This window comes from Aedes albopictus, chromosome 2 (genome assembly GCF_035046485.1).
Source record: "Aedes albopictus strain Foshan chromosome 2, AalbF5, whole genome shotgun sequence".
Classification (NCBI taxonomy): domain Eukaryota; kingdom Metazoa; phylum Arthropoda; class Insecta; order Diptera; family Culicidae; genus Aedes; species Aedes albopictus.
Genome location: NC_085137.1, coordinates 171,441,737 through 171,466,826, shown reverse-complemented (window position 1 = coordinate 171,466,826; position 25,090 = coordinate 171,441,737).

Here is a 25,090-nt window from a genome sequence, read left to right as displayed (position 1 = left end):
TTTTCCAAGCTGTTTTCCAACCAATTGAGTTTATTTTTTGTATGTGATGAACTGATGAGTCTATAATAGGCACTATTATACTCATACTATACTCATTGTGGATCAAGCCACCGAAAAGCAGAGGAACCTGCTCATGGCGTACGTAGACTTGCAAGAACGCGTACGACTTAGTATCACGCTCGTACTAACTTAAGGTACAGTGGATCATTACCGACGGAACAACTGTGTTGCATTCCAGAACTTTCAGCTTCAGTAATGGATATTTCAAGGCGAAAAAAAATCCCAATTTAATCCACCTATAGTGAACAGAACCCTTCTTACACTCAATAAAAATATTGTTGTATTATTCGTATTTAACAAATTTATTTTGTGTGACTGACCAAAAGTTCTAGAAAATATTGTGGATTTGGCATCTATTGGATTGGTTTTTAAAATAGCATCATGGATCATGGACTAAACCACCAGAAATGCCAGACACCTTCTAGAATCTTGTATGAAATTTCAAAAAAATAGCTTACATATTCTGGAATATTGTATCTTTTGTAACTGCCAAAAGATCTTGAATCGATTAACAAATGGATAAGAAACTCAGCGAGATACACTTTGTCTAATATCTCAATCAGTCGAAAAAATTAGCTTCGAAGTACTTGGTATTCATGGTTATGGTGTAAAAAGGATAAAAATGATATATCTACTATGTAAATCAGTTTTGGCATTAGCTAGTTATTTTGGTTCTTGTATTTTTTCCACAATATATAAATCAAAAGATTTTATTTAACATATTGTTAGTTTCGAGGTTAGCTTTCATAGAATTCCTGTTTATGTGTAATTTGTTATTTATAATTTTATTGAAAATAATAACCTGCTAGTATACACTTTATATGAGGTCAACATTATTTTTTTTTAAAATAATTTTCCTTAGACTGGTCAAAAGCTCATGCAAGATACCAAGCGAATATAATAAAATAGGAATAAAACAGGAATTTATTGAAATACTCTTCGAAAGATATCTCAGTAACCACATGTCCAAACGAAATAAAATTTCAGGGCCTTTTACAAGGATATTGTAGCTTTCATTTGATGCTCAGAAAACCCAAATAGGTTGACAGACGGCTGAGATATTTATTATGATACACTTGGTCAAAAATCTCTCAAAAAGTACTCTTTGAAAGATATCTCGGTAACCAAATGTGCAATCCTAGTAAAATTATATAGGGTTCTACTAGGATGTTGAAGCTTTCGTTTGATGCTAAGAGAACCCAAATAGGTTGACAGACGGCTGAGATATTTATTATGATGCACTTGGTCAAAAATCTCAAAAAGTTTAGTTGTATAAATCCCAAGTACTCTTGGAAAGATATCTCTGTAACCAAATGTCCAATCGAAATAAAATTTCTGGGCGATCTACTAGGATATGTAGCTTTCATTTGCTGCCAAGAGAACTCAAATCGGTTGACAGACGGCTGAGATATTCATCAATATGCTAAATGTCAAAAATCTCGCAAAAATCTAACCTATATTATTTTAAATTACTCTTCGAAACATATCTCGGTAACTAAATGTCCGATCGTAATAATATTCAATAGGGTTCTACTAGGATGTTGTAGCTATCATTTGCAACTAAGACAATCCAAATCGGATATCAGACGGCTGAGAAACGTGCGTGACTTTTTTTGTAACATACGCACACACACACATACACACACACATACACACATACTCATACATACACACACACACACAGACATTTGCTCAGTTCGTCGAGCTGAGTTGATTGGTATATGAGACTCGGCCCTGCGGGCCTCGGATCGAAAGTCGGTTTTCCAAGCGGTATTTATACCCTTCTTATGGGTGTAAGAACAACAAAAACAAGAAGACCATTACAGTCTGTAATTTACAACGTTCCCCTGTAAGCCCTCTGGATCTCATCAGAAAGCCTGTGAAGCCCCCTGAAACCGGATTGATCCCTTGGAACGCCCTGAAGCGCTTTGAAGCTCCTGAAACGCCCTGAAGTACCTTCAAATGCATTCAATCCCCTTCCCAAGCTCACCTGCGAGCCTCTGAAGTCTCCCCCAACCTTGTTATGACCTAAAACGACCTGAAACGCCTTGGAATTCCTCTGAAACCCCCTGAAAACCCTTTGAGACTCCCCTGAAATCCTCCGAAGCCCCTAAAATCCATTGAAACTTTCTGAAACAACCTGCAGTTCCTTGAAACGCCGTGGTACGCCTCTATAACCCCCTAGAATCCTTCAAAAAATCCCTTAAAACCACTCTGAAACCTCTTGAAACGGCATGAAATGTCTTGGAACGTCTTTGAAACCATCTGAAATCCCCTGGAATGCTCCTTAAAACTCCTTAGAAATCTCCTGATATGGCATGAAATACCTTGGAACCTCCTAGAAGTCCCCTAAAATTGCTCTGAAGCGTCTTGAATCGCCCTGCGACGCCTTGGAACCCCCGTGAAACCATTCCCCTGAAACCCACTGAAACCTCCTTCTGAAGCTCCCTAGAACCCGTTTGAAACCTCCTGAAATGCTCTCAAATACCTCTGAACTACCAGAAACTGAACTGAGAAACTGAGAAACCTGAAACTCACATGAGATGCTCTGAAGGCCTATAAAACTCGTCTGATATCTCCTGAAACGATCTAAAATGCATCGGATCAATTTGGTTCACCTTTGAAACACCGTTGAAACACCTCTTAAAACACACCTCAGAGCTTCTGAAGCCCCCTAAAACTACCATGAAACGCCTTCTAAGTCCCCATTTTAAACCCCTTCTGAAGGCCACCTTAGACCTCTGAAACGCCTTAAAACGCCTAGAAATCATCACCAACCTGAAAGCCCTTTGAAGCTCACCTGAAAGCCTCTGATACTCCCCACTACCGTTTGTAACCCCTTCCGAAACGTTCTCAAATGCTTGCAAACGCATTGGAATGCCTCCAAAACCACGTGAAACCCCTCTGAAACCTCGTCTTGAAACATCATCAAACGCCTCTAAAACCCCCTGAAGCTCAGTTGAGCGCCTGTAAAGCCCTCTAAACCTCTTGAACCACCCTGAAACGCTTCAAACGCATTGGAATTGATTTCTGAAAACCCCTTGAATCTCACATTAGGGTATCTGAAGGCCCATAAAACTCTCTTCTGAAACGTCTTGGAGAATCTTTAAATGCCTCTGAAACTCTCATGAATGCCTGTGCAGCCGACGGATAGAATAGCACTACGGGTCACCTGTTTCTGGGGTAAAAGCATAGACTAATTTCAAGACCACGATGTACAAAATTGCCTTTTGTGTAAAATATATTTAACGTGTTACACCGATCTGACAGTGAAGGACTAAACATAAACTACGTAATTGGGTATCGAGGATGGTTCAATCTGCGAACTTAAATGCGAAAAAAATTGCAACCATGATGCCACTGGTAAAAGTCTACCAAACAAGAGGAATTTTCAAAGAATTTCCAAGAGAAATCCCCAAAGGATTTCCAGGAGGAATCCTTGAAGGATTTCCTGAATAATCTCTTAAGATTTGCAGAATGAATTCCAGAAGGAAAGCCAGGAGAAATCCTTAAAGGAATTTCAGGTGGAATCCTAGAAGGAATTACAGGTCAAATTATAGAAGAAACTCCAGGAGGAATATCCGAAGGATTTCCAGGAGGAATCTTTCAAGGATTTCCAGAAGTATTTACCGTAGGATTTCAAAGAAGAATCCCTAAAAGATTACCAGGAGGAATCCCCGAAGGTTTTCCATGTTGAATCCCCGAAGGATATCCTGAATGGATCCCCTAAAGATTTCCAGGATGAATTTCAGACGAATTTCCAAGAGGAATCCCCGAAGAATTTCTAGGAGGAATTCCCGAAGGATTTCCAGGAGAAGTTTCCGAAGTATTTTCAGGAGGAATCCCTGAAGGAGCTCCAGGAGAAATCTCCGAATGCCTTCCAGGAGGAATTTAAGAATGATTTCCAGTCGGTATCCACGAAGGATTTCCAGAAGAAAGCTCGGAAGCATATCCAGGAGGAATACCCAAAGGATTTCCAGATGAAACCCCTAAAGGATTTCCAGGAGAAATCCCCAAAGGATTTCCGGGAGGAATCACCGAAAGATTTCCAAGAGTACTCCTCAAAGGAACTCTAGGAGGAATCTCCGAAGCATTTCCAGGATTACCAGGAGGCATCCCGAAGGTTTTCATTGTTGAATCCCTGAAGGATTTCCTGAATAAATCTTCTAAAGACTTTCAGGAAGAATCTCCGAAAACTTTACAAGAGGATATTCATAAGGACTTCCAAGAGGAATCCCCGATGAATTTTAGGAGGAATTCCAGAAAGATTTTCAAAAGAAATCTCCGAATAATTTCAAGGAGGAATTCCAGAAGGGTTTCCAGGAGGAATCCTAGAAAAAAATCCGAAGAAATTCCAAAAGGAATCCTCGAAAGATTTCCAGGATGAATTCCCGAAGGATTCCCAGGAGCAATCCCCAGGAGCAATCCTGGAGGATTTCCTGAAGGAATTCTTGAATGAATTTCTGGAGCAATCCTTGATGTAATAATGAGAAATCTTTGATGGAATAATCTCTAAAGGAATTTCTGGAAGTAACCCAAAAAAAAATATTTGGAGTTTTGAAACTCGTGGACTAATCCCTGAAGAAGCTTCTGAAGGAATCCCTGATACTCCTAGAGGCATCTTCGAATCCTCCTGAAAAAAAGGTGTGAAGGTCATCCTGGAGAGATCCCCGAAGGAACTCCTACAGTGATATTTGAAGAAACCCCTGCGGGAATCCCTCATTGAAATTTTAGACGAATCCTTGAAGGTACTTCTGTCGGAATACCTGACGGAACTTCTAAAGGCATCTCTGATAAAACTCCTGAAGGCATGCCTGAGTCCTCGTGGACGAACTACTGAATTCTGGGAAGCTCCCTAAAAGAACTGCTAGGGCTATCCCTGTAAGAACTACAGCATTACGGAAATCACCGAAGAAACTCCTGAATTAATCCTCGAAGGAATTCGTCGATAGATTCCTAAAGAAACGCCAGGAGAAATCCCTGATTTGAATTTCAGAGCAAGCACTGATTGGATTTTTTTGGAGGACATATGCTGTTCGAATCCTTAAACATCAGATAGAATTCCTGAAGAAACTCCTAGACTAATCTCTGAAGGACCTCCTATACCTCCTCAAGGAACTACAGGAGGAATCACTGAAGGATCCCCTGGAGGCGTCTCTACCTCCTGAAAGAAGCTCCGAAGCAACTTCTGCAGCAATCCGTAACGGAACTTCTGTCGGAATAGTTGAGAGTTCTCCTGAAGGAATTCGTGATGAAAATCCTCATGGATGAATTTCTGAAGGATCTAGTGGAGATATTTCTCCTAAAGAGATACCTAAAGGAAATTCCTAAGAAATCCCTGATTAGAATTTTAGGAGGAATCTTATACGAAACTACTGAAAGAATTTCCGAAGAAACTTTTGTTGGTATGCCTGTTGAATTTACTGTAGCAATCCCTGTTGGATCTCCTGGAAGCATCATTTAGTCCTTCTGGACAAAATCGGAATGATGAATGAACTCTATTGAAAGAAAAAAAAAGTTCCATTTGACTTTCTTTAGAAGTTCTTAGTAAGTCTTCTGCATAGTTTGCCTAAAACAATAGCTAGATAAAATCAGACAGACAAAATTTCCAATGACCAGACCTCAAATAGTAAGAATGTGCTATTTCCAATTTTAATATCATAACTGTTTGATCATCGGCGCAAAACAAAAATCGGCGGCACGACAAATACCGGCGTACATTGAAAGTATAAGTTGCAGATTCACCATATGTTCATGGAGGATTGCTCCTCTGAGATTAGAGACAGTGAGAATAAGCCTGACCACGACGAAGACGGGTAGAGACAGGTGCAGGCCTAGTGATGTTATTGTCTATCCGGTTGGAATCAAGACCGACATTCAAACAAAAATTGCAATTTTCTTGGTCCACAAGTGTCGCAACTGTTTCGCATCTAGTGCGCTGTGTTGCTGACAACAACGGGAAGGATGCGCACTACTTTTTACATGATTAAAAAACGTCGCGAGTTGGGTCGCGTCGCGACTTGATTATGCGAAGTCCGGTTTGGTGGCGGCCCGACAATAGTGCTGAGGTAGTGATTGATGGAGTTGTGCTTGAAGTTGGTTATGAATTTGTGTACCTTGAACACTTGTGACATGTGACAATGACGTTTCCCTTACAGTGGAAACCGTACTGTAGCTGCGGGTGGAGCCTCTTGCAAACTACGTAGCTCGCGCAGACGCATGTTTGTTTGCATGTTCGCCTAATATGTTTGTTACAGTGTATTTTGATTCTTGGTTGAGTTTTTGTAATCACAATCTCAAATATTCAGTTGTTGTATTATCTGTAAATTTTATGCCTATCATTACCAAATCAACATTGCATTGCAAACGATCCCATCCATCACACCCAACAGTTGCATTCGGAAAACTACACTCTTGCTGATGAACATTAGAATGGATCTCCTGAACAGGTTTCCGAACATCGAGCGGCAAACCCATAAGTGCTGTATCGCATTTCATAGTGTAGTAGAGAGATATCACCCCTCGTACTCTATTCAAGGCTCCTCTTGCACTGACCAACATCGAATACATTCGCATGCATCGCACCGACTGCACCTCGGCCAACAGCAACACGCGGCGCGGCAGTGCCGAAGAAATTTATAAACAACACCTGTTTAAGGTGCAATAAAATCAATTTTTATGTGACTTCAATGCTCGGCCGGTAGGCGAATGCTTGTTCACAGGTTATTTACTACCTCCATCAAGAATCCAACGCCAATAAATCTCGACTTTTTTGCTTGAGCTGCACTCGCGGTTTTGCGAGCACACTTTATCGACTTTGTGAGCATTAGACACATTGCACTACTGGGAAGCATATGGATAGCTTCGTCTTTCGCAGGTTCTTTTCCGCGTATTGGCGCTTTTTACCGGGTTTGTTCGGGGAAACGCTCCCAGCAGATAGGTTTGTCGGTTTGGGCTGAGACCTTACTATACAAGCCACCGAGCGTAGCCGGAATTGATGCTTACGGAAAGGGTGCCCTCGTAGGCAGACGGCCCTTCACTGTACCGCTTGCAGGCACGATTGGTGGCAGTCATTTTCGAGGCATAATCGAAAGAAAAACGAAATAAAGTCTTTTCCTACGCTTCCCAGCAACAATTTATGGTTTGGCGTTGAAGGCGGCAGACTGGTTCAGGGTTTCAAAATATATAGAAGAATTGAGGATTCATCAACTGTTTGAAAACCTTGACTCTAATTATGGAACATGTTTTGGGTGGCTTTCTCGGTCTGTACGTCGAGAAGGATTGTTTTCTACTTTTCCGACGTGTCGGACGAAGGGTTTTGACCTTTCTCAAGGGCCGTAGTGAGAAAGGCCAAATTTCTACAGAAGCTTCTATATTTGTTCGTCACTTCTGTCAGAAATAACTCGTATCCACAATCAGTTTATCGTTTCATCGATATTTTTTCTTCTCGACAAGAATGCCAAAAAATCGTTGCTCTATTCTACATTGGTCTAAAATTTGAATCAGTCTAGTGGAACCCGTACCCAGTAGATATCGTCGACACTTGTTTGAACGATGTGGCGGTGGCGGTAAATCGCCTGCACCCGAGCCAAAATAAATCATCTTAATGTGATTTTCAAAATGCACTTAGAACATAATCAATAGCTTCATAGTCTGCCTGCACTACCAACGAATGGTCACTAACTCAAGTGCATTTGTGGATCGTCTGTTGAATGACACCTGTTGGAGGATGTATTAAGGTTTTAAATTTCGCACGAAAGTGTTTATTTGTATGTATGTACCGTAATCCGGGGTCAAATTGATCAGCATTGATGACCACTCACTTCTTAAATTGTAAGTCTTTACTAGGAACTACTACAATTTGTTATCAATATCACATTGGGAACGGATCCCTAAAAAACTGAGTGTCTCCATCGAAGTCGCTCAACATTGGCTTTCCAGGAATCAACATACTTTATGATTTTAGGTCATAACCGTCATCTATGAATTCCATGAGGATATTTGGTGATCAACAACTCGTAGCGGAAAGTCTACGTCGAATCAAGAATCCACCTCCACTGATCTTGGCCACGGACAATCGCGTCCAGTTACCCTGAACGTTTAGAGTCCTTAGGCCCTCCAAACTGCAATAAAAAAAAACAACGCTCTACTGTTATTTTTTTCCTTCACTTTTTCAAACTCAGGGCATGATTCGGGCATGATTCCACACCAAAAATGATCATCAGCTTACCGAGTTCAAAAATGTTGTAAACTAGTGTTATCCGCTGAATATGGTCTAGCTTGTCGTTCCTCCGGTATACGATAGCTATACGTACCCAGTCCAACGCCTTTGTCGTGTTTTGATCGTTTCACTATATCCATCTCTTTATATACATGGTACAATTCGTAGTAGACCAGATGATGCCCTTCAGTTTACTGACGAGTATTATTCGTGGCATTTTACGCTCGAAAACTCCGAAGGCTCTCCGATCAATTTCTCTCAGCGTCCACAATTCATGGTCATATAAAGCGACCGGAAGAATCAGAGTCTTGTACAACGCGAGTTTTGCATTGGCGTAGCTAGCCCCCCAGAATCCGAACGGATTACTGAAATTTTTGAACTAACCGCTGAATAATTAAAAAAAAAATTAGAGAAATTTTTGAAGAAATCATTACAGGAATTCTCGGAGCAATACCTGCAGGAAACCCTGGAGAAATTTCTGAAAGTATACCTGGAGGAATCCGAAGAGCAATTATGAGAGAAATTTCAGGAAAAAAAAATCTGAAGAATTCGCATCAGAAATCCCTGTAGAAATTACTAGAAAAAAAATTAGATGAATCCTTCGAGGAATATCTGGACGCATTCCTGGAGGAATTCTTCGAGAAATCACAGGAGGAATTCCTAGATGTATTTCTAGAGGAAATCTTGGAAAACCTTCTGGACAAATTTCATGCGGAATCCCTGGAAATGTTCCTGGACTAATGCCTGGAGCATTGGGGGATTTTTTTTATTATCGTGCAAATTGGTAGAAGTTAATGGAGAAATTTCTGGAGGAGGCATCCCTGGAGAAGTTCCTGGAGTAATGGCTGGAGCATTAAAGAAATTTCTGATGAAATTCCAAGATAAATTTCTAGAAGAATTCCCAGAGGAATTTCTGGAGGAATTCCAGGAGGAACTCTTGGAGGAATTTCTGGAGGAATTACTGTAGGAATCTCACGGAAGAATCCTTAGAGGAATCCCTGAAGGAATTACTGGTATATTCCTGGAGGAATTTCTGGAGGAATCCGTGGGCGGATTTCTAGAGGAATCCCTGGAGTTAAAAAAATTTCCGGAGGAATTCCTTGGAAAAAATCCTATAGAATTTCCTGAAGAATATCTGCAGCAATCTCTGAAGGATTTCCTGCAGAAATTCATGGAGGAATGCTGTAAGAAGAAATTCCTGGAAGGATTCCTGGATCAATTTCTGAAGAAATTCCTGTAGGGACCTGGGAAAACTCTTGGTGGAATTCCTGGAGGAGTCCCTGGAGAAATACCTGGATGAAATCCTGGAGGAATACCTGGGATAATTCCTGGATAAATCCCCAGGGATATTTCTGGGGGAATTTCTGAAGCAGTGATCCTCAGACCCATTTTTTCATCTGCTCGTATTGCAACGCATGGGTCGATTTGTAAAACATTCAACACGTTATTCTTGACTATTTCTGAAGTAGAACAGCTAAGAAACATTGCAAGGAATTCTACGGTAACATAGAGAACTGGACATTACGGCCTGCACTTTGGTGACCGCCGTTCTGAAGGAATCATTGGAAGATTTCCTGGAGGATTCCTGAAGAAATCCTTGAAATAATTCCTAGAGGAATCTCAGGAGGAAATCATGCAGGAACCCCTGGAGGAACTCTTGGAATAATTCCTGTAAAAACTCATGGAGGAATTTCTGGGGGAATTTCTTAAGGAGCCCCTGGAGAAATTCCCGGAGAAATTACGGTAGTAATTTCTGAAGAAATTCCTATATGAATTCCTGGAGGACTTTCTGAAGGAATTCCTGGGGTACTTCTGAAGAAACCTCTTAAGGAATTCCTGGAAAAATTTTTAGAGAAATTCTTAGAAAGAACCTTGGAGGAACCTCAGGAAGAATTCCTGCAGGAACTTTTGGACAAGTTCCAGGCGGAATCCCAGTAGGAATTCCTGGACAAATCTCTATAGGAAATCTTGAGGAAATTCCATGGGACTATTCATGGAAGAATTCCAGGAAGAACCCCTTAATCAGTTCTTTGTGGAATCCTTCAATGAATTTCTGAAAGAATTTCTAGAGGAATTCTGGAAGGAATCCATGGAGAAATTTCTGAAGAAATTAAAAGAGAAATTCCTAGAGTAATTCCTAGAGGAATTCTGAGAGGAATTTCTGGTGGTGTTCCAGGAGAAATTTCCAGTGGAATTTCTGGAGGAATTCCAGGAGCTATTTCAGAAGGAATTTCTGGAAGAATCACTGGAGGAATCATCGGTGGAATTTCTGGAGGAATCCATGAAATAATTCCTGGAGGATTGTGTAGAGGAAACCGTGGAGGAGAAATTCCTGAATTATATGCTGTACGAATTTCCGAAGAAATTCCTGGATCCATTCCATTCCTGAATAAATTCCCGGAGGTATTCCTGAAGAAATACCTGGGGTAATTCCTGGTGAAATTCGTGGTAGAACTCCTAGAGGAGTCCCCGGAAAAATGCCTAGATGAAATACTGGAAGAATACCAGGAGGAATACCTGGAATAATTCTTGAATAAATTCCGGAAAGAATTTCTGGGGAAATTTTTAAAAGAATCCCTTGAGGATTTCCTGGAGGATTCCTAGAAAAATATTTGAAGGAATTCCAAGAGAAATCTCAGGAGGAATTCATACAGGAATCCCAGGAAGAATTATGGGAATATTTCTTGGATTAACTCCGGGAAGAATTCTTGGAGGAATTTCTGAATGAATCCCTGGAGGATTTTCTAGACAAATTCTTGGAGAAATTGCGGTAGTAATTTCTGAAGGAATCCTGGAGGAATGCCTGGAGGTATCCCTATAGAAATCTCTGGAGGTTCTTCTAGAGGAATGCCTGGTGAAACCCCTGGATAAATTCCTGGAGACATGCCTGTATCAATTCCTGGAGGAATCTCTTGAAAAATTCCTTAAGAAATCCCTGGAGGAAACTCTGGAGAATTTCCTTGAAGAATTCCTGAAGAAATTCTTAGGCTAATGCCTGGAGCAATCTCTGGATAATTTCCTAGATGAATTTCTGGTGGAGGTTTTAGAAGAATTCTGGGAGGGACCTCTAGAAGAACTCCCGCAGCAATCTCTAGATGAATTCCTTGAGAAATCCTGGGATGAGTCCATGGAGAAACTCCCAGGAGAAATTTTTGAAGAAACCTCTTGAAAAATTCCTAGAGGAATCCTTAGAGAAATTTCTGGAGAAATTCTTGAAAGAATCCCTGGGAAAATTCTTGGAAAAATCCTTGTAGGAATCCCTGAAGCAATTTCTGGAGGAACCTCAGGAGGAATGCCTGGAAAGTTCTGGACAAATTCCTGCAGGAAGTTCTGGACGAATTCCTTGTGGAATCCCAGTAAGAATTCCTGGAGAAATTTTTAGAGGAATTCAGAAAGGAATTTCTGGTGGAGTTCTAGGAAGAATTTCCAGAGGAATTCCTGGAGGAATGCCAGGAGGAATCCCAGAATGATTTCCTGGAGGAATTACTGCAGGAATCATCGTTGGAATTTCTGGAGGGATCCATGAAATAAATCCTGGAGGAATGTGTAAAGGAAACCCTAGTGAAGAAATTCCTGGATTAATTCTTGGAGGAAACCCTGGAAGAATTTTCGGAGGAATTCATGGAAGAATTCCTGGATCAATTCTTGAATAAATTCCCGGTGGACTTCCTGAGGTAATACCTGGGGTAATTCCTGGAGAAATTCTTGGCAGAACTCTTTCAGGGGTCCCTGGAGAAATCGATCAATCACGATCAAATCTGACTATACATGTCAATGGTTGCTACTCCGTTATTGATCTGAGCTGGTACCAATTGCACTGAGATCCAAATGAATAAGGGCTGGGACACTTCACTTATTCTCAAAGTGCAATTCTAGCAGCTCATACATTTTGGATCAATACCGGCGCCGGCCACGTCCTTATAGTCAGTTGGGAAGGGAAAGGAATGTGTGCTGGTTGTTGCTACTAAAGACCGAGATCACCTCTGCATCCCCACATCCAGCACGGACTGGGGTATTTGTTAGTCGGAAAGGATGGGAGATCTGGAGTCACCGTTGGGTCGGTGATGCGATCCATGGATAGGGGTTATTTTTATAGTGTATAGATTGTGTGGTGAATGAGGTGAATAAGGTCAAGCGGCACAGCACGCTTTGGTTGCATAACTTGTAGGCGTTATATACACTGTGCTGTGAGTGGAAATTGGAAGGGAGGGGAAAGACTTTTTTCCAATTCGTTTCTGGTTCTAGCGATGGCTATGAACATATGAATATACATGAGTTGTACATGTAGAGAAGAGAGAGAGAGTGAGAGGAAGTGGATAGAAATATACAAAGTAGGATGAAAAGGGACGGGCCAGGGATTGAACCCATGACCTTCTGCATACGAATCAGAAGCGGTAGCCACTAGACCACCAAGCCCGTCTTTCAGGAGTCCCTGGAGAAATGCCTGAATAATACCTAGAGGAATGCCAGGAGGAATGCCTGGAATAATTCTAGAAAAAAAAATTCGGGAGGAATTTCCGAAGCAATTTCTTGAGGAGTTCCTGGAGGAATCTCAAGATTTATTCCTGATGAAATACAAAGTTTAATTTCTGAGGGAATTCCAGGAGGAGTTTCTGAAGAATTCTCAATGGAAACATTTAAGAAATTGCTGAAATTCCTGAGGTAATCCTTAAATCCTGGATTAATTCCTGGGGGAGTTTCTGAAGGAATCCCAACAAGAGTTCTTGCAGGAATTTTAAAGATAATCCCGGAATTCGTTTTTGAAAGAATAACAGAAGAAATTTCCGATGAATCCCTGGAGGAACTCTTGAAGTAATTTCTGAAGAAACCCGGAATCCCGGAAGCAACCCTATGAGGAACTCTTTATGGAATCTCGGCAAAGCTTACTAAGCGAATACCTGGAATATTTTTTGTATGAATATTCCTGGATAAATCAATGTCTTCAGTAATTGTTGAAGAAATACTAGGATCCCGAAAGGTTTTTTTTGTACAAATTTTTCAAGCAATTCTTGGAGTATTTTTTAATAATCTCTAAGTAAATTTTTCTAAAATAATTTCAGGAATACATTTCTGCAGAAATATTTCGTAGATGTAATTATTGGAGCAATCTCTAGTGGAATTCTGGAAGGCATATATGGAGAAATCCCTGTAGAAATCTCTGAATACCTGCAGAAATACCTTAAAGGATCTCTGGAGAAATTCCTCAAGGAAACTTCGAAAAAAGCACTGGAACAATTACTGGAGGAACCTCTAAAGATATCCCAGAAATCCCCGAAAAATGTCTCGTGGAATTCCTAGATGAATTCTTGATTGAATTTCTGGAAGAAGCCATGATGGAATCACTGAAGAAAGCCTTGGAAAAAAATCTTGGAGGAATTGTTCGTATTCATATAGTTTACGAAACTATAAACAATTATAAAACAGACATTTTGATTACTCAAAACTACAATACTACAATTTGCAGATTCACATATCGGGCGCCCATCCCGCTTAAAATTCATCTCAAGTCAGGCCCCCCTGGGCCCCCTCCAGGAAAAAATTCTAACTACGCTAATGGAGTTTCGTTTTTGTTTGCAGCCTACGAGACTTCAGCTGGTGTCGCAGACAGAAAAAGGCCCGATTCGCAGCCGCAACCCGTCTTCTTACCTCGCAGGTAATATCAATATCGCACGTAACTAAAGAACCAAGATAAACAAATTCGCCCACAACATCAAAATAGCTTGACCCCGTTCATTTTATATACGGATGATCATGAGTTCGATCCCAGCCCCGGCACTTACACTTTTTAGTCAGTTGCTCTTCCCCCCCGAGAGCGGCCGACACCTGACCCTCTTCTGAGCCTATAGCTCTAACGTACTCATCATTGTACCATAAACAGGGTCGAGAAGTGAAAGCAGCACAAGGCAACCAGTTCGATATAGTAGACTAGAGTACATTTAGGCGCTGTACGTTGTAATTTACAACTGTTTTGTCCAGTAGTGATTCTAATTGGCAGCTACACTTACACTTTAAGTGCATGTGAACGTGAACAGTTGAAAAACGAGAAGAATGCAGCACGGGCGAGAATGCTGCAACACCGTAAGAGGGCGAAAAAGGCACGTTATAGACAGGCGCGGAACAAGCAAAACTCAGTCTTTCGGAGGAAGAAGCGTTAGCAGGAAGAAAGAGATCGTGAGGCGATGGAACAGCTGTACTGCACTAAGGATACACGGAAGTTCTACGAGATGCTGAACAACTTGCGCAGTGGCTTTGTGCCACAAGCCGACATATGCCGAGACCATCACGGGAATCTTCTCACGAGCGAGTGTGAGGTAGTCGAGAGGTGGCGGCAGCATTACGATGAACACCTTAATGGCAACGTTGCATCGAAGGCGGCGTGGTAACAGATCTAGCAGTACGTGCGCAGGACGAAAGACTTCCGGCCCCTAACCTCCAAGAGATTGAGGAGGAGATTGACCGGTTGAAATACAACAATGACGCTGGAGCAGATCAACAACCAAGCGAGCCTCTAAAATATGGTGGAGAAGCACTGGTGAGAGCACTACTCTGGATCATATCGAAGATTTGGGAGGAGGAAGTATTACCGGAGGAATGGATGGAAGGTATTGTGTGTCCCATCTATTGAGCGCTGCCCACAAGATGCCACCGTCTATCACCGATTGCAAGAGAGTTCGTGGGGCAATATCAGGCTGGATTGATGGGTGAAGGCGCTACAATGGATCAGATGTTCTCCATCCGCCAGGTGTTGCAGGAATGCCGCGAATACAACGTGTCCACACATCACAAAGTTCCCCGTTACACGAAGTAAACTATCTACAAAACGCTGATTAGACCGATAGTCCTCTATGGGCACGAAGCGTGGACCCTGTGTGAGAGGACCAACGAGCCCTTGGAGTATTCGAACGGAAGGTGTTGCGTACCATCTACGGCGGAGTGCAGATGGAAGACAGGATAAGGCGAACCACGAACTGCATCAGCTGCTGAGAGAACCAACCATCGTCCACACCACGAAAATTGTGGGGCTACGGTGGGTGGGTCACGTCATCAGGATGTCGAATAGCAACCCAACTAAAATGTTTCTCGAGAGTCATCCGACCAGTACAAGAAGACGTGGTGCGCAGCAAGCTAGGTGGGTCAATAAAGTAGAGGACGATTTGCGGACCCTTCGCAGAGTGCGGAACTGACGACACACAGCCATGGACCAAGAAGACTGGAGACAACTCCTACGTACAGCAGAGGTCACTAACTAGTCACTAGTCTGACCGGTAAGATAAGTAAGGCTGTACAATTAGATCTTCAACGTGAAGCTCCATCATCGATGTCATCAATTGCCAATAGTGACAAAAATTCGTGGAAGCGGCCATATTCTATGCAGGGATGCAAACGAAATCTGCAAACAAGCATTAGATTTGAACCCAGTAGGACATCACTGCGCAGGTCCAGAGGCTCATGGCGACGCAGCCTCAACAAGGAAATAAAGGAGGTCGTCAAAATTTGATGGCGGGAAATTTTCAATTCGGCCCTCTCTTTTATCATGGGGGTTCAGGACTGAAAGATGAAGAACATATCAAGGTATTAATTTTGAATACCATCATACCTAGATATGCCTTTTATTAGGTGGTAATGACGCACTATCTCATTCACTTTTCAACATTGCACTCGACCAAGCGATTTAACATCAAACAGTTTTACTTCTTTTTACAAATGTTTTGAATTATACATGTGAAGTTTGATTTGAATTATACATGTGAAGTTTTTCAAAACTTAATGTGACATCTTCAAGATTTACTCACATACATATCAAATCAAAAACTGCCGTTATAGTACCGGAGCATGTGCACTACAACTTTGCGCACATGATATTGCATTTAAATTGTCACATTTACTTCCATCCTCCGTACCCTTCGAATCACAAATAAATTCTGCAACGGCACATTTACCACCCACTACTACGTCGATGACGACCCGAGTTCTCGCGTCTGTCGAAGGCATTCCTCTGCAGGTTGTTCACCTCCAGTCGAGCATGCTAGGCATAGTGAGTCGCGCAAGTAGACAACATGACTACAAGCGTGTAGTGCACAAAAATGCAATTTCGTCCGTTTATTAGCGCATATTACTTGCAGTCACCGCCGTCGTCGTCGGTCGTCATCCAGTCTCCACTAGAGGCATGGTTTTACGCCGCTTTGTGTCGTCATCAGCATCCCGTGTAGTGTCGTAGCCGGCCGCCGGATTCCGTTCTATGGTGCTCGATCCACACAGACTACCGCTGGAACTGAAGTTGTCGCGCCTTGCTAACCACATGTGCTGCTGCATCTATGCTTGCCGCGTGCACTTTGCCAGGCGCACCAGATGTCTTCAGATGGTTGCAAGCAGCAGCAGCGCTTACGATAGGAGGTGAGACGTGGAGGCACTCGGACAGAATACACTCCCGCATGCTGTGAAATGGTGCAAATATGACTTGCTAATGCAAAATAATTAATCAGTCATGGATTTTGCCTAGGCATTAAGTGTTTCTTTTTTTCGCTTCCGCTTTCGTGTCGACTGTCGTCGGACGAGTCTCCTCTGTTTCCTTTTGCTGTAGACGCTGTTGGCAGTTCCGCTGTACACGCTGGGAACACCCACGAATCTGGCGGCGTTAAAGTGTGTTTATGCACTTGTTGCAAATGAGACCGTGTACTGACTTGCAGAATTCAACTGACGAATGGAAATTGGTAAGAGTGAAATGAGTCACCGTTCGTAACTCGTTGTTGAAACTCTAGAGTGAAAAATATATGAAATCCCTTGCTGATTCCTAATTCTTAACTACCTGGAAGAGTCTTAAGAGATATTTCTGAAGAAATCCCAGAAAAAATATAGTAGAATTCCATGGAGGAATTACTAAAAGACTTCTTGAAGGAACTTTGGAAAAAATCCAGTCTCATTCCTGTAAAAATCCCTGAAGGTCTGGAGTACAGTAAAAGCAGCCATCGGCGACAAATGCATGTAATTTGGGCAAGCACGAGAGCTATTAAATAGGAATAAATTCATATGAATATCGAGTTCTCATCAATCATAATCAGACCCTGTTCTACAGACTAAGTTATGAAAGACGACCCAATTGGTAGAGGAATTTATTTCAAAACAGCGAAAATGTAGAACGTGCTACCAAAACCTTTTAAATGTATGCCTTTTGGAGGTATGCCAGAGGACGTGTCTTCAGGAAGGTTAGGCTTGGGTCCGGCCCTGTGAGCCAGCCGTAAAAATTAGTTGCAACGGAAAGTTAGAATCAGAATAATGCGCCCTGAAACCAACGGCAACGCCCATACAGCTGATAAGGTAAACGCACGGGAATTCAGCATGACCATGCTAAGGGTTCAATTCGCGATCGGTTCTGGATTTTATTATGAAGAATATTTTCTTGTCTTCCTTGGGTATACAGTATCCTCGCACCCGGCACACTATATACCTACACATGCAAAGCGGTCATTGGCAGATGAAGCTCGCAGTTAATAATTATAGAAATGCTCATATAATACTAAGTTGAAATGCAGACTTTACAGTTGGGACGTTACGCCAAATAGAATAAGAAGAGACTAATGTCAACAATCCCTGTGAAATTAAAGGGTTTCTGATTGGCAGCTCGATACGTGGGATTTCCGATCTCTCGACTTCATCGGGAGCATACTCGCCGATTTACTGAAGGACCGTAAGCTTGGCATCGTAAAGCTGAAACACACCTGAAAAGAATACGGAGCTGCGGTAAGGTGCCGTCCAAAATTACGTAACGCTCTAGGCGGAGGAGGGAGTACGGCCGAGCGTAAGCTATCTCTTTTTTATGTTTTATGGAATTTATTTCTTATACGTGATAATTAACACACTTTGGATACAACCACCAACATACTTCAGTTTTTTTATCGTTACCAAAATAGAAAAGTCCAATATGGACACGGTTTATGTAACGTCCGTTTTTGGGCTGCAAAACGGTGAGTCGATAAGGAGAGTGTCCAACATAGCTCTGGTCCTCACAAGTTCCTACCTCATGCTTCCACGGGTCAAGCGATGACAAAGACCGCCAGCTTAGAGTTGTGTGCTTAGCTAGTAGTGCAGCTTGGGCACTGTTGTCCTTCTGACTTCAGCTAGATTGAGGAGGTACGATTCGAGCGTTTGTTCACCAAGGAGGTGCGGCTCAAACAGCGTCTGTTCTGGTATCCAGCGGCTGAATATGAAACGCTGTATCGCGTCAGCTATACCTAAGGTGGCAGCCCCACCAACACGATGTAGGCAGCGCGACCCCGGTAAGGTAGCCTGTCGCAGCCTTTCAACACTACGCAAAATGAAGTAAGAAATAGAATATGCGAACGATACTCTCGGAAACCGACCCGGCAACGAAATAAGGACTATGATTCGGAACGTCAGGACCTTAAATGAACCTGGACGAGTGAGCCTTTTGGCTCGTGAATTGCAGAAAGTTGGTGTGTGCGTGACTGCTATACAGGAAGTGCGGTGGGCCAAAACTGGTGAACGTGAATTCAGGGCGGTGGATCCCGTCAAATATAACATCTCAAATATAACATCTACCACAGCGGCAGCGATAAGGCAGAACATGGGGTCGGATTCATAGTGATCGGGAAACAGATGAAGCGAGTTATGAGGTGGAAGCCGATCAACGAGCGGATCTGCGTATTGAGGATCCGGGGCAAATTCTTTAACTACAGCCTGATCAATGTCTATGTGCCGACAAACGAGAAAACCGATGATGTGAAGGATGCGTTTTATGAATGTCTTGACAAGACCTATGGAGAATGCCCAAAACACGACGTTAAGATTGTCATCGGTGACGCCAATGCACAGGTCGGACGAGAGGACTTTTCCGTCCAATCGTCGGTGCGGAGAGCATTCACTCCGTCACTAATGACAACGGCCTGAGATTAGTCAACTTTGCTGCCGCCAGGGGGATGTCCATTAGTAGCACCTACTTTGCACGCAAGGATATCCGCAAGCACACCTGGAGACACCCAAACGGCGAGACTTGCAACCAAATCGACCATGGGCTGGTAGATGGCCGACATTTCTCGGACGTAATTGATGTTAGAACTTTTCGAGGTCCCAACATCGACTCAGATCACTATCTCGTAGTTAGTAAGATTCGAGCTCGGTTATCAACCGTGTCGGACTCTAGGAACCGGCGATCGATGCATTTCAACATCCAGCGGTTTTCAGCAGACGGTACGGTAGCTGACTATCACCAGAAGCTGGACGAGCGGATAAGTGAGATCAACGAGAGCGATAATCTCAACACTTGGTGGGAGTTTATCCACGGAGCGATGAGTACAGCAGCGCGGGAGGTCACACGTACTGCTCAAAGACGACCTAGAAACGGGTGGTTCGGCCAGAAGGTAACGGACGAGAAGAATGTTGCCAGAAGCCGGATGTTGGTGTCGGGACCCGGCAGAGCAGGGAGTGATATAGAGAAGCAAGAGCAGCCGAAAAACGAATCCACCGCAAAAAGAAAAAAAGACCACGAGGAAAATGTGATTGCTCAGGCGCAAGAGAGTATGCAACAGAATGATATGCAGAGATTTTACGAAACTGTCAATGGCGTGCGGAGAAAAACAGCGCCTTCTCCCGTTATGTGCAACGACCGTAATGGAAACTTGCTGACAGACAAGACAATGGTGGCTGCCAGGTGGAGAGAGCACTTCGAGGTATTGTTGAACGGTGGGAGTGGAAGAGCGACGAACAGAATTCGAATCGACGACGACGGACAAGCTGTGGAACCTCCAACGCTAGATGAGGTCAAGACAGCCATTAGGGGACTGAAGAACAATATGGCTGCTGGGATGGACGAACTCCCGTCCGAGCTTCTCAAGCACGGTAGTGAGCAGCTATATCAACTCTTACACCGTATTATAGTGAAGATATGGGAGGAGGAAGAACTGCCTGCTAGTTGGTTGGATGGTCTCATTTGCCCTCTTTTCAAGAAAGGGCATCCACTGGAGTGCGCGAATTACAGAGGAATAACACTCCTCAATTCAGCGAACAAAATTTTGTCCGGAGTTCTGTTCCACAGGCTGAGGCCGATTGAGGAGTTCTTCGTCGGCGAATATCAGGCAGGATTTCGTGAGGGCCGATCAACGACGGACCAGATGTTCACCCTGCGGCAGATTCTCGATAAATTTCGAGAGTACAACTTGCAGACCCATCATCTGTTTATTGATTTTAAGGCGGGGCGTACGATTCAGTGAAGAGAAACGAGTTATGGCAGATTATGATCGAACATGGTTTTCCAGCGAAGCTGATTAGACTACTTCGTGCGACGCTTGACGGATCGAAATCAAGTGTACGGGTTGCGGATGAAATTTCTTCATCGTTCGTAACCTTTGACGGTCTGAAGCAGGGCGATGCTCTTTCGAACATACTGTTCAACATAGCACTGGAAGAAGCGATAAGGAGAGCTGGTGTGCACAGTAGTATGGGACAAACATCAAATTCTCCCTTTTCGATTCCATTTAGGTCTCATATGAACAGTGCAAAATTTCAGCGCAATCGGTGAAACTATAATTTAGCGCATGCGGTTCAAAGTTTCCATAGGATTTACTATGAGAAAAGTTAAACTTTCAGATAAAAATTCCCAGAGGTTGCCCCTTGTCTCCTTAATTCAAATTGTTTGACGCTTCTTGTAGGAAAATCATTTATGAAACTTTCCTTCGAAGACCGCAAAACAATTGGATGCTTGTGGAAAAAGTTATTGATTTATTACCGAATAGTGATCCAACGAACGGCTTTTTGTTTTGTTTTATCAGCAGCACTGCTGCTGGCTTTGCTGCATGTGGTGGCGGGTGGCATCACCACCCCCAGAAACATCAGCAGCAAAAGCAAAGGCAGCAGCTACAGTGCTGCTGATAAAACAAAACAAAAAGCCGTTCGTCGAATCACCAATCGGTAATAAATCAATAACTTTTTCCACAAGCATCCAATTATTTTGCGGTCTTCGAAGGAAAGTTTCATAAATGATTTTCCTACAAGTAGCGTTGATCGATTTGAATTAAGGAGACAAGGGGCGACCTATGGGATTTTTTGTTTAAAAGTTTAACTTTTCCCATAGTAAATCCTATGTAAACTTTGAACCGCTTGCGCTAAATTATAGTTTCACCGATTGCGATGAAATTTTGTACAGTTCATGTGGAACCTAAATGGGATCTAAAAAGTCGACTGGAGCGAGGATTTATTTTTTCCATATAAGCGTGTCCCATACTAGTGCACAAGAGCGGAACCATTGTCACGAAGTCGCATATGCTCCTGGGCTTCGCGGAAGATATCGACATCATCGGAATCGACCGTCGGGCCGTGGAAGAGGCGTTCGTAACTTTTAAGAGGGAGACTACAAGGATTGGACTTACGATCAACACCACAAAGACTAAGTACATGATTGCTGGTGTTCAACGTCGGTCCGGCCGTGGCAGTGGTGACGAAGTGGTGCTAGGTGGGGAAAAGTTTGAAGTTGTGGATGAATTTGTTTATCTTGGTATTCTAGTGACGTGCGATAATGATGTTACCCGCGAGGTGAAAAAACGGATTGCGGCTGCAAATCGGGCCTTTTTCGGTCTGCGAAACCAGCTGAGGTCCCGCAGGCTGCAAACGAAGACAAAACTCGCGTTGTACAAGTCTCTGATTCTCCCGGTCGCTTTATACGGCCATGAAACGTGGACGTTAAAAGAAGTTGATCGGAGAGCCTTTGGAGTCTTCGAACGTAAAGTGCTGCGAACAATACTCGGCGGTAAACTGGAGGACGGCATCTGGCGGCGTCGCATGAACTACGAATTGTACCAGGTAAATAAAGAGATGGATATAGTGAAGCGAATACAACACGGCAGGCTGCGGTGGGCTGGACACATAGCTCGTATGCCGGAGGAACGACAAGCTAAAATTATATTCAGCAGAGAACCAGGAAGGGGTCGTCGACTTCGTGGGAGGCCGCGTACACGAGGAGGACCTAAGGACTCTAAACGTTCAGGACGACTGGAAGCGATTGGCCCAGGACCGAGGCCAGTGGAGGCGGATACTTCATTCGGCGTAGACTCACCGCTACGAGTTGTAGCCCATCAAGTATCAAGTAAGTAAGCGACGTCAACTAACAGCTAGAGCATCTTTTCGATCTCCAGATATATCTGTTCAAAAAAGCGAACCTCACTGTCCGATAAAATAATTTTTAACATTTGCTTCTTGAAGTCGTATCTTCAGAGAACGAATTGAAATTGATAAGAACAGTTACTTGAAACCTATTCCTAACGTTTTTGAGCACATTGAAAAATTTCCCAGGATCCCGGAATTTCCCGGGACGAACAACAAATTTTATCCCGAGTCCCGGGACAAGCAAATTGGTCGGGAAATGGAACCCCTAGTCGTAAGTCCAACCCTCCCTACTAACAAAAACTCCTTCCCGTGACAACTGTGGCACAGTCCAGTAGCAACGGTTGTCAAACTAACTTTCCTTCCCTTCCTCGGTTGACCGTAAGGACGTAGCCGGCGCCGTTATTGACCCAATAAAGTTAGAGATCTCGGAACGTGTACATTGAAAAGTTTGTGCTAATGCTAATCCCAAGCCTATTCTGTTGGATCTCTGTGCAATTCCGCTAGCTCTGGTCAATCACGAAGTAGCAACTACGAAGTGTACGATCACCAATGCTCATGCTCATGCTCAAATCTAAGGCACATAAATAAATCGAAGAAGAAGTTGTCGCACTATACTAGCGTCAATGAAAAAGCTTTGAGAGCTTCATATTTGATTAGAATTAGAATTGCAAAATCTGTCAAAACCACACATAATCGGGGAAAACTTGATGGTGGCGGCAATAAAAGATGCAGTGATCACTATGTTTGGGGAAAAATATGCAAATGAGGTTGATGCAATTCCCGCCTCAAACAGTACAGTGTCACGCCGTATCAATGATATGCCTGTGTAGATTGAAGAACAACTTATTTCGAGATTTAAGGCTCAAATAACCATCATCAGCAATCATCAATTACACTGTTGAAATCATCAGTTATTCAAAAGCAGTTTTCTTGCTAGAAATCCAAAAATCGGCAATGCAAATTATTTCACTGCTATCCGGATGCTGAGTAGAGTACAGTGATAAATTTTCATTGGTTGTGATTTCAGTGAAAAAACTGCTTTTTATTTTCTGATAAAGGATGATGGTTTGTTTCCTCTTAAGGCAAGGCCGTATTGTGCTCTCCAACTTGATGAGTTTGCCGATGTGCAAGATTTGGCCACAGAGAACAGACGAACACGCTCGAACAAAATTGCTTGAAAATTTTGTGTAAAGGAAAAACAAGCGCAGTAGCGACATTAACGGTGACTTTCCCACCTAAAACTCGTTCGGAACCATGATGGCGTTTGTTTTTTATCTGTATTAACGAGGTTTTTAGCCCTGTGCTATTTCATCTCGGGACCCACGCTTTACTTCCCTTCCGAAGGAAGCATTCACATTTTGCGAGTTCGTCGGGAGTGGGATTCGATCCCTGGTCCTCGGCGTGATAGTCAAGTGTTCTAACCATCACACCAGGTCCGCTCCGCATTTTTTTTGCAATTTCCTATTCATGTGAAACAGGGTTTTCTTCCATGCTTGCCGTTAAATCTAAATTCCATAATAAGCTCGAGCTTGCACACTCGATTGAAATTATCAAATGTTGGAGTAAATATTCCCATTTATTTTTGCTAAAGTTATCTCTCAAGCGCATCCAAGGAATTGGCATCCCTATCCCTCCAACGCAATGTTTTCGTAGCCAGCATAACAGCGGCTCAAGCGTAGGGCTCAAGCTGACAACCTATCTTTCAACACAGCAGCATAATTTTAATGCGGGGTAAGAAAACAAGAAGACCATAACAGTCCCCTGAGCGCATCTTTCTCACACTCAGCGATACGAGTGACGACAAATTGTAAGCGATTGCCGGGCCCGTGGCGCAAGTGGTCACACGCTTCATAAGCAGATGGCCATGGGTTCGATCCCAACCCCGGCACTTTCGTCAGTTGCTCTTCCCCCTGAGAGCAGCTGACACTGACCCTCTTCTGAGCCCATGGCTCAAATGCACCCGGATACTTGGACATCGGCGAACGGCAACCCCACGGTGGTGGGTCGCAAGATTTTGATCAACTCGTAAGTGGATCGCGGGCACAAAAAGTAGAGTTCCTGCTCTAGAGGATTGCTGGAATACAGTTAAATCAGCCATCAACGACACAGCCGAGAGCACGCAACGTTCAACGGATTCGATGGAACGAATGGTTCGACGCGACGAGGAGTGCAGAGTGATTTTAGAGGAGAAAAACGCAGCACGAGCGGTTAGCTCTAGCAAGGAACCCGACAGAACATGAAACAAACAACACGAATAAAAATGAAATCAGCAGACCTGCTTATTTTGGGAGAAAAGCACCGCCTGGATGAAGTTGAAAGCGAAGAAATGGAAGATCAACGCATCTAGCATTGGATTTACGGAAATCTCTCAAAGAGGCTTTTCCCTCTTTCTAAATTTTGATTAAAAATAAAAAGTAACTAACTAGCTAGCCTCATCAAAATGCGCCCAGAAAAGTTGACAGACGGGTGTACCGGTTATAGTAGGATCTGGGAAACCAAATAACAGCTACCGAAAGGGGTAATCTACTTCATCCAAAAGAAAGACGACCATTTGGAATGTGAGAACTTCAGAACGATCACCATTTTGTATGTCTTAAAAGACACGGACAACGTCTTCAGCTTTCGGCTGTACAGACTGTTTTAAACTTAACATTAGACAACGGACCACGGAGCATGCACCAGTGGAAACGGGGAAGA